We start from the raw sequence: 21,026 nt of genomic DNA, 5'->3' as shown, positions 1-21,026 counted from the left end.
TGGATATGTAAAGGAAGACTGGAGAGAGGAAAAAAGTGAGAAATGATGGGGGAGGGGTGGTTGGCTCTGTGAATACAGAGCTGGGAGAAAGGAGAGGGAGGGAAAAGGGAGGAAAGAAACAGAGCTACAGGAAAGATGAATGGATAAATAGGTGGTGGGGGGGAGGGGGGGGGAAGCTAACAGAAGTCACTGTTAATGCCATCCAGTTGGAAGATGAGGTGTCGTTCCTCCAATTTGAGGGTGATCTTACTCTGGTACAGCCCGAGACCGTGGACTGACATGTCAGCAATGGGGTGAATTTAAATAAGTTGCTACTGGGAGATCCACGCTATTGTGGTAGAAAAAGCTGAGGGGCCTCTAGAAAGTAAACATAAGCTCGTGAGGAGTTTTATTGGTTGCAGTGTAGATGAGCAACCTTAAGGAGTGAAGTGTCATGGGTAGGACTTCTTGCCAGTGTGAGCCTGGAAGGCCTTTGGACCAGAGAGCCAATTCCACAGCCTTCCATACAGTCGCAATCTCTTTTTCAACTTGACCATTCCCCCTAGGGATTGTAGCTTGTCGTCCTGCTTGAGGCAATGCCTCTTAAGAGCCGATAGCTAATAAATGATGATCCCCGGCTGCCATGGATATAGCTGGGATACCCAAACAGGGTGAAAATAGAGTGCAAGGGCCCGATGACCATGGTGGTGGTCATATCTGGGCAGGGGATGGCTAACAGAAAACGTGAATACTTGTCGATAACATTAAGAAAGTACTAGTTTCCAATGATGGAAGGAAAGGGACCCTCGAAATCGACACTGAGTCGTTTGAAGGGGTGGGATGCCTTTATCAGGTGAGCTTTGTCAGGGTGGTAGAAGTGCAGTTTGCTCTCAGTGCAGACCAGGCAGGACCTGGTCATTTCCCTGATGACCTCAGTGGAGTAGGGCAGGTTGTGTACTTTGACGAAATGAGCCATGTGAGTGATGCCTGGGTGGCAAAGCTCATCGTGCAGTGACTGCAACTGGCCGGTGTGTGCAGAGGCACAGCTTCCTCTTGACAGGGCATCTAGAGGCTCATTGAGAGTACCTGGCCTGTATGCTATATCATAATTATAGGTGGGGAGTTTAATCCTCCATCTGGCGATCTTGTCATTCTTTATTTTGCTCCTTTTTGCATTATTAAACATGATCACTGGTCGGTGAGCAGTGTAAATTTTCTGCCGGCCAGGCAATGCCTCCAGTGCCTCATGGCCTCTACAATGGCTTGAGCCTCTTTCTCCACTGATGGGTTCTGAAGCTTGTGGCCTTGTAGGGTGTGAGATGAAAAGGTAATCGGCCTTCCCACCTAGTTAAGGGTAGCAGCCAGAGCTACATCAGAGACATTGTTTTCCACCTGGAAAACTGTGTTCTCATCCACCGCATGCATGGTGGCCTTTGCAATATAGCTCTGAACATAGTCGAAAACCACCTGTATATCTGCCGATAATGGGAAGGAAATAGATTTTAAGAGGGGGCAGACTTTAATCGCTTAGTGAGGGACCCACTGGATGTAGTAAGAAAAGAAGCCCAGACACTCCTTAAGGCCTTTATGGTCTTCGGGATCGGGAGGTCTAACAGGGGGCGCATTCAATTGGGGTCAGGGCCAATGTCATCATTCTCCACCACATAGCCCAGAATCACCAGATGATTAGTCAGGAATGCACACTTACTGGAGTTGTACATGAGATTCAGGGATTTTGTCATGTGAAGAAACTTCTGGAGGTAGTTGTTGTGGTCTTTCAGAGAGTGTCCACAAATGGTGACATTGTTGCAATAAGGGAAGGTGGCCTTCAATTCGTATTCGTCAATTATTTTGTCCATCTGTCTTTGGAAAACCGAGACCATGTTAGTGATGCTAAAAGGGACCCTCCGGAACAGATAAAGCCATCAGTCTTCCTCAAATGCTGTGTAGGGACGGTCCTTGGAACGGATTGGTAACTGATGGTATATAGCTTTCAGGCCAATGGTTGAAAAGACCCGATACTGCACAATTTTGTTTACCATGTCCAAAATTTGAGGGGGGGGGGTATAGGTCCAGGAGTGTGAAGCGATTAATTGTTTGGCTATAGTCAATCACTAGTCTGGACTTTTCTCCCCCTTTTACGACTACCACCTGGGCTCTCCATGGGCTGTTGCTAGGCAAAATGATGTTTTCTTTAAGCAGCCGCTGCATCTTGGCTCTGATAAATTCCTGATCTCCCACACTGTTTTGCCTGCTCTTTGTAGCTATTAGTTGCAATCCGGAGTCAGATTCAGAAACAGTGGGGGGGAAATCAATATTTAGGGTGGAGACACCACATGTGGCATCCAACTTTCGGGACACTCCGTTCCACACCATGATTGGAGGGAGAGTACTCCATGGTCACACTTTTAAGGTGACACAGGAAGTCCAGGCCCAGCAATACAAAAGCACACAAATCCTTCAGTACATACAATTGGAACTTACAAAATTTCCCCCCTTTTACAGTTAGATCTACTATACATACCCCTGGATCATTGCAGTGTGCGAGTGCGATGCTGGGTAAATACAGTTCCATTGGATACACTTTTAAGTGTAGAGCCATCGCAGAGTGTCCGTTTGCCCTCACCTCCATCGTCGAGTTATTCAATTGGCGAAGTATTGTCTGATCCAGGACGACTGATGCCAGTGGTCCCATATTGCTCCCCATGTCGATGTTGACTCTCTCCTCATGAACGGCTGGCAGACAAGATGGCATCAATCATGTGCCATGGCAAGAAGGCTGCCCTCCAGCTTGATCCAAAGAAGAACGAGGTGGGATCGACCACGAGGCAAGGCAAGATGCACTCTAACAGGCCCAACTGGAAGGTGACAACCTCATAGGCGAAGGTGACGTGATTTCCGTGACACTTCACTTCCAGTACTGAGTCTTGCCACAAGGTGCAGCAAGATGTTGACGGTGAGCAGCATGGAGAGGCTAGGGCCGGCACTTTGGGAACCAATTCGGGGTCACACACGTGGTTGCCCTCTTTGGGTTCCCCTTGGCCACCCAGACCTTCACCCAGTTCCCTCACTTACCACATCCTGAGCACATGGAGTCCTTCGCGGGGCATCAGGCATGGGAGGATGTAATGGAGGATTTAGACTAGCTTATGCAAGAAGGGATTCAGTTGCTTCAGAAGACATAATCTAAATTCCACCATGAGGCCCAGGATGCATATGAATTAGTAGACACATCTAAATTCCACCATGGGGCGCAGGGATGCATATATGAATCAGTAGACATAATCTAATTTACACCATGAGGCCCAGAGATCCAGTCGCCTTTTGTTGGTCGCAGACTGTCAGGAGACCTTGAAGATAATTAAATCATTTATTCAAAGAGATAAGCTGTGAGTAAACAATTTTTTGGGTAATATAAACCATGGTCCCACTGCTGAAGTGGAGACTCTCTGAGGGGTGGAAACGTCTCTCAGCAAGAAGAAGAACTTCTAGAGTCCAGCTAATGTCCCAGTCAGGGGAGGTGGAGAAGCTGCTACCGGCGCCCCAACAACTTACTACAACTGTGCGGTCATTGCCTCACTTCAGCAGTTGGGACCAGTCCAGGCGTTGATAAGTATAATTGGGAAGGGCTTGCATATTGTAGTTTGAAATCATCTTTTGAATTTGTAATAAACATTTGTATAAACTGAACTGCTCTCGGTGTGGGTGTCTATTTTCTTTTGGTAGCTCGAACACTGTGACCAATCTAAAACGAACAAAGTGAGAGATACAAGTTTACCCAGGACCGAGGGTTGTGCCTGTCCACAGAAGTAGGATTCCCAGTCGCACGTGACCACAGCAGTTGGCACTGGCGCTGCGGTCGCTGGCACCCTATTGACCTGGTCTTCTGAAAAGACGTTACCTTCGCCTATGAGGTTGTCACCTCCCAGTTGGGCCTGTTAGAGTGCTTTTGCCAGCTCTAGAGTGCTGGCCAAGTCTTTCTTCCCCAATTCTAGCAGTCGCTGCCTCACATACCGTGACCTCATTCCTGTCACGAGGGTGTCCCAGATTTGTTCCTCGTCTTTCATCCAGGCAGTGACCACTTCATAGTGGCATTTCCTAGTCAAGACCCACAGTTCAAAGACATAATCATCCAGCGACTTATCAGGACTTTGTTAACGTTGAGAGAGTTGGTGTCTCACCTGCACATCATTCTGAGGCCTCCAAGCCTTCTATGGCCAACTTGTAAGTTGCACAGTCTCTGAATCCCTTAAGGCCGACTCGAGAGAGTGGCCATCAGGTAGGACTCCTGCCAGTAGGTGATTCCTACAGGGCCTCTGGGGACAGAGGGTCGACCTGGAGCATGCCTGGCTTCAAAAGGGCTTCCATCCTGCTTCAAAGTTAAGCTATTAAAATTGTAACATGACTGAATGCACTCAGAGACAAGTGAGGAGTACAAACACGTTTTTAATAGCTTATAATCAATGGCCGGTAGATATAATAGTCCTCAGGTGAATCTGAAGTAAAGGCAGGAAAGCCAGGGTTTACATTAGGGTAGGTCAGGGTGGAACCAAGGGAGGAGCCGGTCATCTGAACAATACGCAGATAGTGAATTCCAGTTCACTGCACAGAGATTACACTTCAAGATGCAAAGTATGGCAAAAGTGGCATGTTTAGATTTTGGGCAGTTCTTTATGCCTCCATACTTTGCTCTTGCCATTACTCTGATACAGGTTACTCTTGGTTCATCTGTCCACAAGACAGTTTTCCAGAATTCTGCAGGTTCTTTTAAATACTCCTTGGTAACTAACCTGTAATCTGGCCATCTTTTCTGAGGCGAGAGGTTGATGTCTTGTGGTGTAGCCTCTGTATTTCTGTTTGTGAAGTCTGCAGATTGTAGTCATTAACACATCCACACCCACCTCCTGAAGAGTCTTTCTGATCTGTCGGACATACATTTAAGGATTTTTCTTCATTATGATGAGAATTCTTCTGTCATTATCAGTGGAGGTCTTCTTTGGAATGCCAATCCCTGTGTGATTTCTGAGTTCACCAGAATGCTCTTTCTTCTTGATGATGCTCCAAACTGTTGATTTTGGTAATCCTAAGGTTGGGGCAATAACTCTTACTGTATTATTCTTGTTTTTCAACTCATAATGGATTATTTGACTTTCATTGGCATAACTCTGGTCCTCGTGTTGAAACATGGCAATTACAGGCTCCAAAAGTGATCAAAAGCTTCAAATCATACCTGCACCAATTAAGTAATTAAACATACCTGAGTATTCACAAGGACCTGTGAAGCGAAATGTCCCAAACATTATGGTTCATTGATATCATCCTGCATTGGAATAACATCTTTAAAATGGATTAATTTTGGTGGCAGGGTGTGAAGGTTTGACTTCCCTCCTCAGGCTAGATGAGGACAGGCAATGTAAGATTTGCAAGGCTTTCCGAGATACACAGAGCCCTTTCCACATGATACTTGTAATGAGAAAGGAAAGCCGAGGATTGGAGATATTAGTGTGTCTCCAAGAATAGATAACAACTTAGATGTTTTTACCCTTTTGGGCAATTAGAGAGATTGAGGCCTTGTCTTGCTGAAGGGTAATAATTAAGTTTGGGTCACCCAACTCACCAGATAGTGTCAAGCCTGAGATATAACTATCCAGAGGTTAACAATTTCAACAGTGAAACTGTGGGGATGGTAAACACTGAAAAGGACTCACAGTTAACAGCAGTCCTCTCACTTTGAACACAATTGACTGTGGATCAGGTCATGGGTTCAAATTCCATTCTAGAAATTTAACCACACTCTCTAGGCTGACCCTGAGGAAGGGCTGCACACCAGACTTTAAACATGTTAAATTGAGTCCCATCTTTCTTCTGTGTTATTGATTTGTAAAGATTAATGGTCAACTCTATCCTTAAATCAACACCAAATGTGTGTGTGTGTGTGTGTGTGTGTGTGTGTGTGTGTGTGTGTGTGTGTGTGTGTGTGTGTGTGTGTGTGTGTGTGTGTGTGTTTTATACACACACACACACACATACACACACACATACACATACACACACATATACAAAGAGTGTATGTGGCACCTCATTGAACAAAGTAAATGGCTACTGACTAACTCATGAATGTCTACACTTTGGAGCATTTCATTGATAGCAATTTGAAGGCAATAGGAGAGGGCTTATTGCCAAGGGAGGAGGGGTTGACCTTTGAGGGTCTTGGTAACAATGCAAATGCTGGAATAGTTGTAGTTACAGTAACTGAAAAGCACCATAGCCTTGCATGTGGAGACAGAAGATTGTAGATGCAAAATAAACATTGATCAAAGACGTAATGAAGAACTCTCCAGAATGGTGTAAGCAATGGAAATGTGGGAGAAGGACAAGAGTCTGCTTGATAAATTCTTTGAGTGGCTCAAAGGGCAACCCCGTCTTCCTGCGCAGGATTATAAACCATGTCCTGAGAGAGGTGATGACATAATTTATTCTGTCCAGCCAAAGTAGTCAGCGTTAGGGGTGCCAGAGAAGCAATGAGCATCAATATTGCTGGAGGAATCAGCAGACATGTGATCCACATAACCTGGAATCACAAAGGAGTTGGATGTTGAGGAAATGGTATCAGTTTCTGAAGATGCCAAGCTGATGCTGGGAACTGCACAAGACAAAATGTGTGTAGTCTATGGCATCTTCAACCCCAGGGAAGCCTGCTTTGGCTACAAAATGCAGCATGTGCACAAGGGGAAGGAAAGGCAGATGTTCTCCAGTTGTAGAGAGCACAGGTCAACTTTCTAATACAATGATAGGCTTCATTCTCCAATGACGACAAAAGTTTGAAGACAACAATCCTCCTGCCCTGGTTTGTGACTTCAGGAGGTGATAGGGCCTTATTGCAACCAGCTCACATATTGCAGGAAGAGAGAAATCTTCCTCTTTGTATACCCACCTAACTGTATTGTGCTCACCTTCTTCCTCAACTCCCAGCTGTTCCAGCCCTGCCTGCCTTCTACCCAGCTCCTCCTCTTCCACGAACCCCGAAGGCAGACAAACCCAACCAGCCATGAGCCAAAACATTCCTAAGGTACTTCAGAGATTGCTAGGTGCTTGCAGGACATTTTAAAAGACATGAAAGGCACAATAGATAACCTTTTGATAGGTTGAAAACATCTTTCAAAAGCACCCAGAGATTTTTTAAAAAGCCAAGAGCATAGTAGTTTAAGTTCTGATATGTGTTAAATCCCTTTTTCTCTACCTGGGAGTGCTAAAGTCTACTGTAATATTCCTGGAGCAAGACAAAAAAGGTCCCCTTTATGCCATTGCCTGTGCAACTTCAGGTTTGTGTGAATTATTACCCTCCAAAATGAATGACAAAAGGGGAAAAACTCGGAAAAATAATTCCCACCCAATCTAATGTGTACATGTTCCACCTTATGTTTCAAAAGTATGATGAGTCGTTAAAGCATAACAGAAAAAGCTTACCGCACTGATTCCTTTTAATTCCATAGTTTGAAACACTAAAACATTTCAGATATTCTTGAAACTGAAAGAGATGGGAGGAGGCCTCTGATCAACAAGTAGGTGCCTGCAGATAACAAGGGAAAAACACAATGTAATCAGATACCTTGCTGCAGGTGTGATTAGGGAAAAAGCTCATCAGGTCTGTGTGCCTGTGGAACATTGAAATTATTCAACACAAATAAACAGTGGTAAAAAACGGTTCTTGGCATGCTTGCCTTCATTGGTGAAGGCATTTACTACATGAGCTGGGGTGTCCTGTTGCAACTGTACAAGACCACACAGTATTAAGTGCAGTTCAGTTCAACCTTGACGTAATGAAGAACTCTCCAGAATGGTGTAAGTAATGGAAATGTGGGAGAAGGACAAGAGTCTGCTTGATAAATGCTTTGAGTGACTCAAAGGGCAACCCTGTCTTCCTGCGCAGGGCTATAAACCATGTCCTGAGAGAGGTGATGACATAATTTATTCTGTCCAGCCAAAGTAGTAAGCGTTTGGGGTGCCAGAGAAGCAATCAGTATTGCTGGAGGAATCAGCAGACATGTGATCCACATAACCTGGAATCACAAAGGAATTGGATGTTGAGGAAATGGTATCAGTTTCTGAAGATGCCAACTAAGCCAGAAAATGCATAGCAGTTGCATGGAAATCTGATTCCCAACTAGGTTTAGCCCGCATAATTGTGTTCTCGTGGAGAAGATCACCTATAACTTCAGAAACAGTTATGATCTTTTTTTAATTTACACCTAAGGTGTATTGGGATAATTCTTTAATGATTCCCCTTCCTGTCTCTTCCCCTCTGGTGCTCGCAGCGCCGAGTTCCCTAGATAAGTCAGGTTATTCATTCCTTGATGGGACTGGGGTTTATCCAAGGTGAAGCCAATCTTTTCTTTTTCTTATTTTTTTTCTTTTCTTGCTTTTTCTTCTTGTTTCTTTGTGGGGGGGGGGCAATGGGGGTGGGAGGTCTACCTCTTATTTTTGTGAGAGATGAGTAAAACTGATATAAAAATATGAAGATGAGGAAACTAGTATGGATATATGTGTAATGAATAAAGCCAGTATGAATAGGATAAGAATAGATATTAGATAGCCCACCTCACTGACAAAAGGCAAAGGAGGAAAAACCCAACACCCAACCAACCAATTTTCCCCTGCAACCGCTGCAACCGTGTCTGCCTGTCCCGCATCGGACTTGTCAGCCACAAACGAGCCTGCAGCTGACGTGGACTTTTACCCCCTCCATAAATCTTCGTCCGCGAAGCCAAGCCAAAGAAAGAAGGAGATATTAGAATGTAGGAAGTAAAGTTAGTTTGGATAAGATAAGGGTCTTCTAGCCTTAGAATTAGCAAGTTCTGCATATAAGGTTGTAGCCCTGAGAGTCGGGAAGGTGTGAATTAGAACAAAGGCAGGTTTGTCAATAAGGACAATAAGGACAATGACATGATGGGACACCGACAGGATACCCCCTGGTCCTCCAAGTTCACAGAAACAGCACGTAGGGGCAGACAGGATTGCCTAATGCCAAACTCATCCAGGAGGCAGAAGAATGTAAGGGGGAGGGTATTTCTATATTGAAATCAACTGTATAAAAGTTGGGTGAGCCCCGGTGTATGTGTGTATTCCCAGGGTAAGGGGAAGCACCCAACTTTGCATTGTTGTATAATAAATGTTCTTTGTTCTCAATTTTTGTCTCGAGCAAATTCTGTGAAGGTACTTCTGTTTCTCACATTTTGTTCTTCTTTCTCTCTATTATCTTTTTTCCCTTTGGTTCCACATGGACATTGAATTTGCATTTTTGCAGTATTATTGGAATTTTTCTTTATTTATAATAATTGAATCGCATGTGGACTTTTTTTCTCACTTTCTTTAATATTGATGTGAAGATCGATATTTGTATCATTTTATTAATATTATTGATATTATTCTTAATTTTGAATGTATGTTGATTGAAAATTCTCAAAATATTTAAAAAAGTTCACAGAAAAGATTCACAAGAACCTTGCTGAATTGGTAGGCTTGAATTGTAAGAAAAGGCTGGGACCTTTTGACCTGAAGCATAGAAGGAAAAGATGAGATCTCATAAAAGTTTAGAAAAATTTGAGGACGACAAATAAGGTAAATACTCATTGCCTTTTTCTGGGAGCAGGGGAGTCTAAAACTAGAGGGTATTGAATTAAGGTGAGACGGTAAAGTTTTAAAAACGGCCTTGTAGGTGGTGGGTACATGTAACAAGGTGCCAAAAGAACTGACAGAGACAGGGACAACAGTAGGTTCATAGATAGGAAAGGTTGAGAGTGATATGGGCTGAATGTAAGCAAATGGGACCAGCTTCAACAAGCTGAAGGGTCAGTTTCTGTACTGTAAACTCAATGATTCATTTCATCCCTTCAACGAATGTGCAAACAAAAAAGATTTCACTGCTCGTAATAGGAATGGTCAGTGGAACATTGTCTGTGACTCAATCATACTTTATTAGAGTGCATTTTGGGATATTTCTTTATTATCTAATCAAGCAATGGAGGAGGCCATTCAGCCAAACAGGGACTTGCTAGTTTCTAGGAGACCAATCACATCAGTTCTATTCTCTGCTTTATTTACCTGTGCCACTGCATCTTATTCGCTCACCCCACCCTGGCCACATTCTCTTTACCTCACTTCCATTAGCCTGAAGCCCCATGAGTTTGAAAAAACAAACCTCCAGAATTAAGGACAGAAATAGATGGCCAATTCTTATTAGAGCATTTTCTTTGATGTTTGAATAAATATGAATGCAGAAATTTGTAATGAATGTAGCTGATAATTGAGAAAAATATACAAGTGGAAATTGATGAGAGTATTCAGATTGAATATTTAAGATAAGCCCAGAACTAAAGTTTAATGGCTCTGATTGTTAAATCACAGTACGGACTGAAATTCACATATTATTATGAGGTTTGCCAAGATGATATTTTAGGGAAAGAAATTTGTATTTACACCTTGCTATACATCTTTCAGAGTTAGGAATTAAAGTGGGCTAGGGTTTTGCCCAAAATGCTTTTGTCCTTGTTTTCTTAGTGACCCACTTGAACCTAATTCCCTCCACATATTAACTCCCAAGGGGATTCTTACCCCACCCCCAAAACAATCTCCTGTTGAACACATTCTTGCAATTACTTTGCTCATTAAACATTCTGTTATTGTAGTACTCAGATTAAATTATAGGTATTTTTTGTGAATTTGGGTGGTAATGTGACAGCAGATATCAAAGTGAAGTTATCCATAGGATTTGACTTTAGGTGTGTACACCTTGTGACTATTTATAATAAAGCGAAATCCTTTACAGGTATTGACATGTTCCAACAATTCTTCTTCACCTTTGATTTTTGTTGCACTCACATATTTGCTATGCATTAGCTAATTTCCCAAAGTCATTATAATAACCTTCCTGAACACAATAATTATAACTAGTCCAATCATTCCTTTATTTCCCTTTTTATTTGGAAAATTGTTCAAGATTAATCAAAATTTTATGATCACTTTCAGACTTGATTTTGCCCAATACCCAACTTCAAAAGATAACCAAAGGCACTTTCATAAAAGTGGTTACTTGACAGATGAGAAAACCCATCTGAAGAAACGAACTTCACACAAATTCTACCACACCTTTTTCGTGGAATATTTAATCTAGTCATAAAATGTCATGGTATTCTTTTATGACTGGATACAGTACCTAAACCATTATTTTAATTGCGAGTTGTGGGAGGGTGATCATTTAATGAAATAAATTATGGCATGTATACCTAGACTGATACAATTGGGGTCATTACAGAAAACAGATGTTTCTGTAGTAGAAACCTGCTTTTGGACACTTCTTAGGAAGACAAGCCTTTGCAACTCAGGGACTCTCTGAATGTTACAATGCTGCTATCTTTCCACCATCACTTCAAGTGCTTGGGTCAAGCAAACTTTAGTGCAATTTTGCCTTCAATTGTTCCAACATCATCTGTCCTTTCTTAAAATGATTTTTGATATTTTTCAGATGTGCTGTCCCTCCCTGTCTCTAGAATCCACATCTTTGGTTTTCCTAGGTGTTGGTGCAGTACAAGTTGCCTTTTCCTTGCTATATATTGTAATGGAGCAAGATCCAAACCAGCAACCCAGCCAGTTTGCATGCTACCAAGTGTGAAAATGGTGTCCATACCCCTGCAAACCACTGTCAGAAGGCTTGTACTGGTCTAGATAGATGCACTGGATGTTTGATCCAGTTGAGACTGGCTACTGTTATCCAACCTCACTTTATTAATGCGGCACCACAAAATTGGCAAGCCAGCTTCTTGAACCATGAAAAACTGCCCCTATGTTGCTAAGTCTCCAACTAAAACAATACTACTGCCAATTAATGGGATCCTGCTAAAACTTTTACTGCATCTAGTCCCATGACTGAATAGTACTTGGCTCATCTTCAGGTTTTGGCGGATGTGTATATGGAAGTGAGGGGGTTGGAGGGTTATGGGCGGAGAGCGGGAGGTTTGAGCTAGTGGAGTTGTTCTAGTGAACCAGTGCAGACCTGAAGGACTGACATGGCCGTTAGCGGTTATATGGTCACTCAGCAGGAGTTGTGTGGAAAGGCAAACAAGTTCAATGGGTTCAAATAGCAACGGGTCTGGGTACAGGATGAATCTTAATTGAAACAGACATGATGGGATCACAACAGAGATAATACTCACTCGGTTACTCTCAATCACACAACACAGTATAATCAATCACATTGAACTCAACACTACCTATATCAATAACTGCTTACACTCATACGAGCTCAGAACAACCCAGTCACATTGGATACACCATCACAACCAAGGACTACTGTACGCTACTTGCCATTCCTTGTTTAACATGGGCACAGCTCAGATAACAATATACAACAGCCCTGATCCTCCAGTATTCTCCACAGTTCATGACCAACAGTGGAGTAGGGTTTGTCTCAGGGCTGAAGAGCAAAAGAGGAAGATTTCCTCCATGTGGAGGGTCCAGCCCTTGTAATTGCTTAGGTGATTAAAATGGTCAATGATCTGGTGTGCACTACTGGGTGGGCATAGCCTAACCTTAATTGGCAGGTGATGCAACTTCTGACAAAGTACTCGTCAGTAGGGTCATGTGACAGGTAAGATTCTTTACAGAATGTCAAGGAACATACATGAATAGAATAGTCAGTCAACATTTTGTGTTGGACCCTTCCAAGAACATTACCTGGAAAAGAAAGGATAATAATAAATATGCACATTTCACACCCTTCCGCCCTTGGGTGGTCTTCCTGCAGGTACAGAGATTGTCCCCTGCAGTAGGCTGGTGGTCGTATCATCACACTGAGGCAACTCTTACTAAGCAGGGATAAGGAGACACATGAAGAGAGTCATCCCAATGGCGAGCAGCATCAACCATCTCGTCATCGTGGGTGTCGCCATTTCTGTTTCATACAACTTTATTCAAATAGCTCTGATGAGCTATTTGAGCTGGCTTAGTATTTGCTCCTATTTCACCAAAGGTTTATGTTACTTTGGAGAGCATTTACAAATTTAAACTTAGGTATTTTACCTATTATTCTTAATTATTTTAATTTTTAAAATTGATTTTCCTTGATTTTTTTTGCCATTTGCTGGAGGATGCCAGATGCTTGAATTCTGGATACCAGGGGTTTTACTGTACTTTGAAATTCTGCCTCTCGGTTATAAGCAAAATGTGCAGATAACCACTTCCATACACAATTTCACAGGGAAGTTGACTGCAAAGTTGAAGGCTGATGCAAGGTTGGGCATTCTGTGGATTTTTTCCAGGTTTGGGCTGAACAACTCTTAGGGTGTGGTCCAGCTTTCTTTAACATCACTTCATTGAATTAATATACAGAATTTGGCAGGTTTGATATGTTCAAAACCTTAACTCCACAGACATGAATTTAAATGGTACCAGAGTGAGTAAAACAGCAGCACTGGTTTTAAAAAATACTTAAAAGAGCGTAATTTAGATTATTGGAGACTAGAGACTGTAGATATTGAAACTTGGAGAAGGAAATTTTTATGATAGATTATTCATTCTAAGAATTCTGCAGAGAATATCTACAATAAACTGGCTTGCAAGAATCATTTCCAAGTCTTTTTTTCTTTGGCTTGGTTTCGCGGACCAAGATTTATGGAGGGGGTATGTCCACGTCTGCTGCAGGCTCGTTGGTGACTGACAAGTCCGATGTGGGAGGCAGGCACGGTTGCAGCGGTTGCAAGGGAAAATTGGTGGCTTGGGGTTGGGTGTTGGGTTTTTCCTCCTTTGTCTTTTGTCAGTGAGGTGGGCTTTGCGGTCTTCTTCAAAGGAGGTTGCTGCCCGCCAAACTGTGAGGCGCCAAGATGCACGGTTGGAGGCGATATTAGCCCACTGGCGGTGGTCAATGTGGCAGGCACCAAGGGATTTCGTTAAGCAGTCCTTGTACCTCTTCTTTGGTGCACCTCTGTCTCAGTGGCCAGTGGAGAGCTTCCAAGTCTATTGTGTTTATGAAACTATTGTGCAAAAGATGCATTTTTGTCGAAGGCAGCCTCCATTTTATGAACTTCAATTTTAGGAAAACACTTTAAAATAGTTCAATTTCTCTGGAACAAAATCTGTCAATTTTAAAAAAAAAAAATATTTTAAGCTAAAGTTAATGGACAATGTTCAATAATTCAATTGCTTCAAATTTAGCAAAACAGGAACGTGGAAATAAATTTACACACAGCTATACAAGTTGCACCAGCATATTACCCTGAAAAGCAACTCACAAAGTAGTATTTCTGTATGGGTGGGGCAGACTTTGTTCTTCAAAGAGGGAAAAAGTGGATAGGTGGTGAAAGGAATCTTTCAAAATCAGTACTGAATTGGTTTTTATGCTGATCCTTCAATATTGCTGCCAAAAGATACTTTCACACACACCCATCTTCATATTAGTATTCTTTTATGAACATTTTGCATCAAAATTCTGGAGCATCAAGAAGCCATTTTGAACTAATGAAACGGGTTTCTTTGCTTTGACTAAAGGAAGACTTGGGACAGAAAGTGTTTTGAGGCAATTATTAGCATGTTTGCTACCAAAAAAAAATCAGGTTACTAATTATGAGCCCTTTGTGCCTGCATACAGACAGAGCCTAAAAAGAAAGGCTCCAGTGATCAGAATAGCCAGAAAGTGGTCGTAAGAGGCTGAAGAATTGCCTTCAGTCGGTGTTCAGGAACTCAGCTGAGGATCTGAAAGAATGCACCAGGGCCATTACATACTTCATCAATAAATGATTTGACCAAGTGTGTCCCCACCAAATCATTCAGGTTTTTCCCCCAACCAGAAGCCCTGGATGAACAATGAAATCTGGAACCTGCGAAGAACCAGATCACAGCAATTCAAGTCTGGAGATCCAGATTATGACACAAGGACCAGGTTCAATTTATAAAAAGCCATCTCCCATGCAAAGCGGAGATTCTAGATGAAAAAGGAAAAAAAAAATGAAGGATATTCGATAGCTATGGCAGGACTCAAATGATACAACCTGACACAAAACCATATTGAGTGCAGTAGGAGACAGCAAAGCCTCACTCCCAGATGATTTCAATGTCTACTACGGTCAATTTGAGCACCAGAACAAGGAAAAGCCATTGCGCACCACCATGTCCCCTGATGACCCTCTATTATCAATAACTAAGGACAATGTACAGGCTGTCATCAGAAACATGAATCCAACTAATGCATCCAGTCCAGACAGAGTACCCGGCTGAGTACTGAAAACCTGTGGTGACATATTCCTGGATATCTTCAACATCTCACTCAGGCAGGGCGTGGTACCCATGTGTTTCAAACAAGCCTCATTCGTACTTGTACCCAAGAAGAGTATTGCAACCTGCCAAAATGACCACCGACCAGTGGCATCATATCCACAGTGATGAAGTGTTTTGAAAGGCTGGTGTTGAAGCATATCAGCTCCTGCCTGGGCGGCGACAGGGATCCATTCCGATTTGCCCACCATTATAAAAGGTCTATGGCAGATGCCATAACCACTGAGTCTACACAAAACCCTGGAACACCTGGACAGCAAAGATTAGTACATCAGGATGTTCTTTATCGACTAAAATTCAGCATTTAACACCATCATCCCCTCAAAACTGATCAGCATTCTCCAAGACCTTGGCCTCAATATCCCACTGAGTAATTGGATCTTGGATTTCCTCACTTCTGGACCCCAATCAATGCGGATTGGCAAGAACATCTCCTCCACAATTTCTATCAGTTCTCGAGCACCACAGGGCTGCCTCCCTGCTCTACTCCCTTTACACCCATGACTATATGACTCAATATGACAATGACACCATCTACAAATTCACTGACAATACCACAGTAGTGGGTTGTATAAAGGAAGGTGATGAGTCAGCATGCAGGCTGAACGATGTTCTAAAACCACCTCACATTCAATGTCTCCAAAACCAAGGAGCTGATTGTAGACCTCAGGAGGGGAAAACAGAGGTGGAGAGGAATTTTAATTCCTGGAAGTCACTATTTCAGAGAGCCTATCCCGAATCCAACATGAATATTATCATGAAGAAAGTACATCAGCGCCCTTTATTTTGTCAGGAGTTTGTGGAGGTTTGGTTATGATATCAAAAACATTGGCAAACTTCTACAGGTGTGTAGTGAAAAGTGTACTGACCAGCTTCATAATGGACTGCTATGGGGGCACCAATTTCTCAGAGTGGAAAGCTCTGCAAAAGTAATGGACACAGCCCAGTACAGGAAAAACTTTCCCCTCCATCTAGAAAATTTACATGGAATGTGCTGTCGGAGATAAGCAGCAATCATAAATGATCCATACTACCTACATTAAATTCCATCTGCCATTTTTCAGCCCATTTTCCCAGTTGGTCCAAATTCTTCTGCAAGCTTTAAAAGACTTCCTCGCTGTCCATAACACCTCCTATCTTGGTGTCTTCTGCAAATTTGGTGATCCAATTTACCACATTATCATCCAGATCATTGATATACATGATAAACAACAATGATCCCTGCACTGATCCCTGAAACACACCATTATTACAGGCCTCCAGTCTGAGAAGCAATCATCCACTACCACACTCAGGCTTCTCTTATTCAGTATAGGCAATGCAATGTCAAATGCAGTTGACTATTCCCTATGAATACCTAGCATCTGAATCTTTCTGACAATCTTCCCATGCTGGACCTTATCAAAGGCTTTACTAAAACCCATAGAGACAACATCTACAGCCTTTCCTTCAACTTTCCTGGTAGCTTCCTCACAAAAATTCTATCAGATTGGTTAAACACAACCAACATGCTGATTATCCTTAATTAGTCCCTGGCTATACAAATAATTGTATATCAGATTCCCCAAAAACACCTTCCAATAACTTTCACCACTGATGTCAGGCTCACCAGTCAATATCAACACCATCACTTTTGATGTGAGTGCCACCAGTCAACAGTCGTTTAGGCAGATTACCACACTCTTCTCAGGCACCAGTACAATTGATGCCTGTGTGGATGCCATACCCTGCCGGAGTGAGATGAAGATATCTGTGAATACGTTGGTACGTTGGTCAGGGCAGAGTTTTAATACAGGGCCAAGTTCTCCATCGGGGCCAGTGCTTTCCTCAGATTCACTCTCCTGCAGGCAGCCCACACGTCATCCTTGGATATGGAAGGGGAGGATTATTGGGGACATGGGAACATTGGGGACTGATGGTTTTTTCTTTTTCTTATGGTTGAATTATGAGCAGAAGGCATTGAGTTCATCAGGGAGTGAAGCTTTGCCATTTCCTACTGCAATGGATTTTGCTGTAGAACCATAGAATACTACAGCATAGAAACAGGCCCCTTTGGCCCTTCTAGTCAGCCCCAAACCATTTTTTTTGCCCAAGCCAACTAACATGAATCCAGTCCATAGCCCACCATACCTCCCCCATCCATGCCATGTACCTGTCCAAATTCTTCTTTAATGTTAAAATTGAGGTTGCATTCACCACTTCAGCTGGCAGCTTATTTCACACTCCCACCACTCTATGTGAAGAAGTTCTCCCTAAACATTTCCCCTCTCCCTTTTAACATATGTCCTCTAGTTTGTATCTCAACTACCCTTAGTGGAAAAAGACTCTCTATATTTACTGTCTATTCCCCTCATAATTTAAAATATCAAATTTCCCTTCATTCATCTATACTCTAGGGAATAAAGTCCTAGCCTGTTTAACCTTTCCCTGTAACTCAGTTCCTGAGGTTCGGGCAATATCCTAGTAAATCTTCTCTGCACCTTTTCTATCTCACTCATATCTTTCCTGTAGTTAGTTGAACAGAACTGCACAAAATACTCCACATTTGGCCTCACCAATGTCTTATACAACTTTACCATAATATCCCAACTCCAATATTCAATACTTTGACTTATAAAGCCAATATGTCAAAAGCTCTCTGCAACCCTCTCCATCTGTATTGCCACTTTCAGGGAATTATGTATCTGTATTCTCAGGTCTCTTTGTTCTTCCACACTCCTCAGTGCCCTACCATTCACCATGTATGTCCTTTCTTGGTTTGTCATTCCAAAATACAGCATCTCACACTTGTCCATTTGCCTTTTTCAGCCCACTTTTCCAGATGGTCTCGATCCCTCTGCAAGCTTTGAAAACCTTCTTCGCTATCCTCAACTCCTTCAGTCTTTGTGTAATCTTGCTGATCCAATATATTACATTATCATCCAGATCATTGATGTAGATGACAAATAACAATGGTCCCAGCACCGATCCCTGAAGCACAACACTAGTCAGTCACAAGCCTCCATTCTGAGAAATAATCATCCACCACTACTCTCTAGATTCTCCTGTATATCCAATTTACTACTTCACCATGAATACCAAGCACCTAATCCTTCCTGACTAACCTCCCATGTGGGACTTTGTTAAAGGCCATATAGATAATGTCCACAGCCTTTCCTTTGTCAACTTTCCTGGTAACTTCTTCAAAAAACTCTTTAAGATTGGTTAAACTCGACCTAACACACACAAAGCCAATGTTGACTATCCCCCTAATCTGTTTCTAACAATCCAAGTAATTGTATATCTGATCTCTTAGAACATCTTCCAATAATTTACCTACTACTGATGTCAATTTCACCAGCCTATAATTTCCAGTGTTACTTTTGGAGCATTTTTTAAAACAATAGAATAACATAAGCTACCCTACAATCCTCCGGCTCCATACCTGTGGCTAAGGAAGTTTTAAATATTTCTGCCAAAGCCCCTACAATTTCCACATTAGCTTCCTTCAAGGCCTGAGGGAATATTTTGTCAGGCCTGGGGATTTATCCAGCCTTATTTGTTTTAAGACAAGCACTTCCTCCCCTTTAATCTTTATAGGTTCCATGAACTCACTGCTTAACTTTCCTTACTTCCCACAACTCCGTGCCCTTTTCCTGAGTGAATATTGGTGAAAAAAACATTTAAGATCTATCCCATCTCATTTGGCTCCATACAAAGCCGACTACTCTGATTTTCAAGGGGACCAGTTTTGTCTTTTACTCTCCTTTTGCTCTGAATATACCTATAGAAACCATTAGGATCTCCCTCACAATCTCTGCCAAAGCAACCTCCTGACTTTTAGCCTTCCTGATTTATTTTTTTAAGGTTTTTCTTGCATTTTTTTTTAAAAAAAAACATTCCTCAAGTACCTAATTTGCTCCATGTTGCCTATACCTGCTATACACCTCTATCTTCCTCTGAACCATATCCTCAATCCCCCTTGAAAACCAATGATCCCTCTGTCAGGAACATTCAAAATTTATACTTTCAAAATGTCACCTTTGAAGGTCCTCAACTTACCTCACACATCCTTGCTTGCAAACAACGTATTCTAATCTATGCATTCAAGATCCTTTCTCATTTCCTCAAAATTGGCCTTTTTTCAATTTAGAATCTGAACCTGAGGCCCAGACCTATCCTTCTCCATAATTAACTTGAAACTAATGGCATTATGATCACTGGACCCAAAATGTTCATCTACGCATACTTCTGTCATCCTGTCCTGTCTTTATATATATTTGCAGCAGAATATGTCATTTAGGCCCTGCCACAGATGTCAGGTATCCCTCATGGTTTCCATTTTTGCCTGGAAACTCCACTTCCACAAGTCATACATGTTTCTTTTGTATTGATCTGGATCTCCAGACTAAAATGTCCGTGATATGACTCTCGGCAGGTTCCGAATTTCATTGTTCATTAGATTTAGAAAACTTTCCTGAACATTTGATAAACTCCAAGCCACCCACCCCCTTTACAGTATGGGAGTCCCAGTCAATATGTGAAAAGTTAAAATTTCATACTATCACAACTATATGTTTCCTGCAGCTGGCTGTCATTTGTCATTTGCTCCTCTAATTCTCACCAACTAATAAGTGGTCTATAATACAACTCCATGAGTGTGGTCATAACACTGAATTTCATGACTTATTCATGACAATAAATCATGATTCTAAAATGAACAAAATTTGTTTATCAGTTGCTTTACACAAAAAGACACTAGATAAATGCAAGCTCTCCTGAGGGGGATCATCCACTTCCATAAAGCAGCACAAATTTCAATACAACAGTACAAAAAAATAATGTTTCAAAAGTTTGGTTTGAGTTCAAAAGAAAAGTCAAGGTAGAGCATAGGAGGGGGGGGTTTGAAGTCTAGAATCAGATTCTTTGCATGCAACTGGTGACTGGATGTGCTAGCAAATCCGAAACATCCAGATTTTTCTGGATGGAACTTCAATCTAACTCCACCTAATGAAAATGCAATCTAAACAAAAAAAAGTGGGCTGACTGGTTTAACTGGAGATTTCAGGCATCTTCTTCTTCTTTGGCTTGGCTTCGCGGACGAAGATTTATGGAGGGGGTAAAAGTCCACGTCAGCTGCAGGCTCGTTTGTGGCTGACAAGTCCGATGCGGGACAGGCAGACACGGTTGCAGCGGCTGCAGGGGAAAATTGGTTGGTTGGGGTTGGGTGTTGGGTTTTTCCTCCTTTGCCTTTTGTCAGTGAGGTGGGCTCTGCGGTCTTCTTCAAAGGAGGTTGCTGCCCGCTGAACTGTGAGGCGCCAAGATGCACGGTTGGAGGCGATATTAGCCCACTGGCGGTGGTCAATGTGGCAGGCACCAAGACATTTCTTTAAGCAGTCCTTGTACCTCTTCTTTGGTGCACCTCTGTCACGGTGGCCAGTGGAGAGCTCGCCATATAACACGATCTTGGGAAGGCGATGGTCCTCCATTCTGGAGACGTGACCCACCCAGCGCAGCTGGATCTTCAGTGTAATTACATTTCAGTGTAATACCAAAAGGCAATTCCACTGTACAACAAAAAAAAACTACATTTTCAACAATCCAGGCTATCCTTGTAGTAATAAACAAGAGAAACTGTGAGGGGCAGTTCACATCATTTACTTACAGATTTATACATCTGGAATTCTTGTTTTTCATCTTCATATTAAATCAGTTACCTAGAATAAATTACCTTGGTTAGATATTTT

The 21,026-nt window shown here is 42.3% G+C and overlaps 1 long non-coding RNA gene across 1 annotated transcript in view; it reads right to left on the bottom strand.

The window, feature by feature from the left end:
- Nucleotides 1-21,026, bottom strand: part of LOC138755246 (uncharacterized) — a 35,558-nt gene that overhangs the window by 3,702 nt on the left and 10,830 nt on the right. Inside the window, exons 2-4 of the long non-coding RNA XR_011352137.1 lie at nt 20,945-20,996; nt 7,447-7,549; nt 1,688-1,838 (exon numbers count right to left, since the gene is read on the bottom strand). This is a non-coding gene — a long non-coding RNA (uncharacterized lncRNA). The remainder of the gene's footprint in view (nt 1-1,687; nt 1,839-7,446; nt 7,550-20,944; nt 20,997-21,026) is intronic.

The sequence above is a fragment of the Narcine bancroftii genome, chromosome 2 (genome assembly GCF_036971445.1).
Source record: "Narcine bancroftii isolate sNarBan1 chromosome 2, sNarBan1.hap1, whole genome shotgun sequence".
Lineage (NCBI taxonomy): Eukaryota > Metazoa > Chordata > Chondrichthyes > Torpediniformes > Narcinidae > Narcine > Narcine bancroftii.
This window is presented reverse-complemented; position numbering and strand designations above follow the sequence as displayed.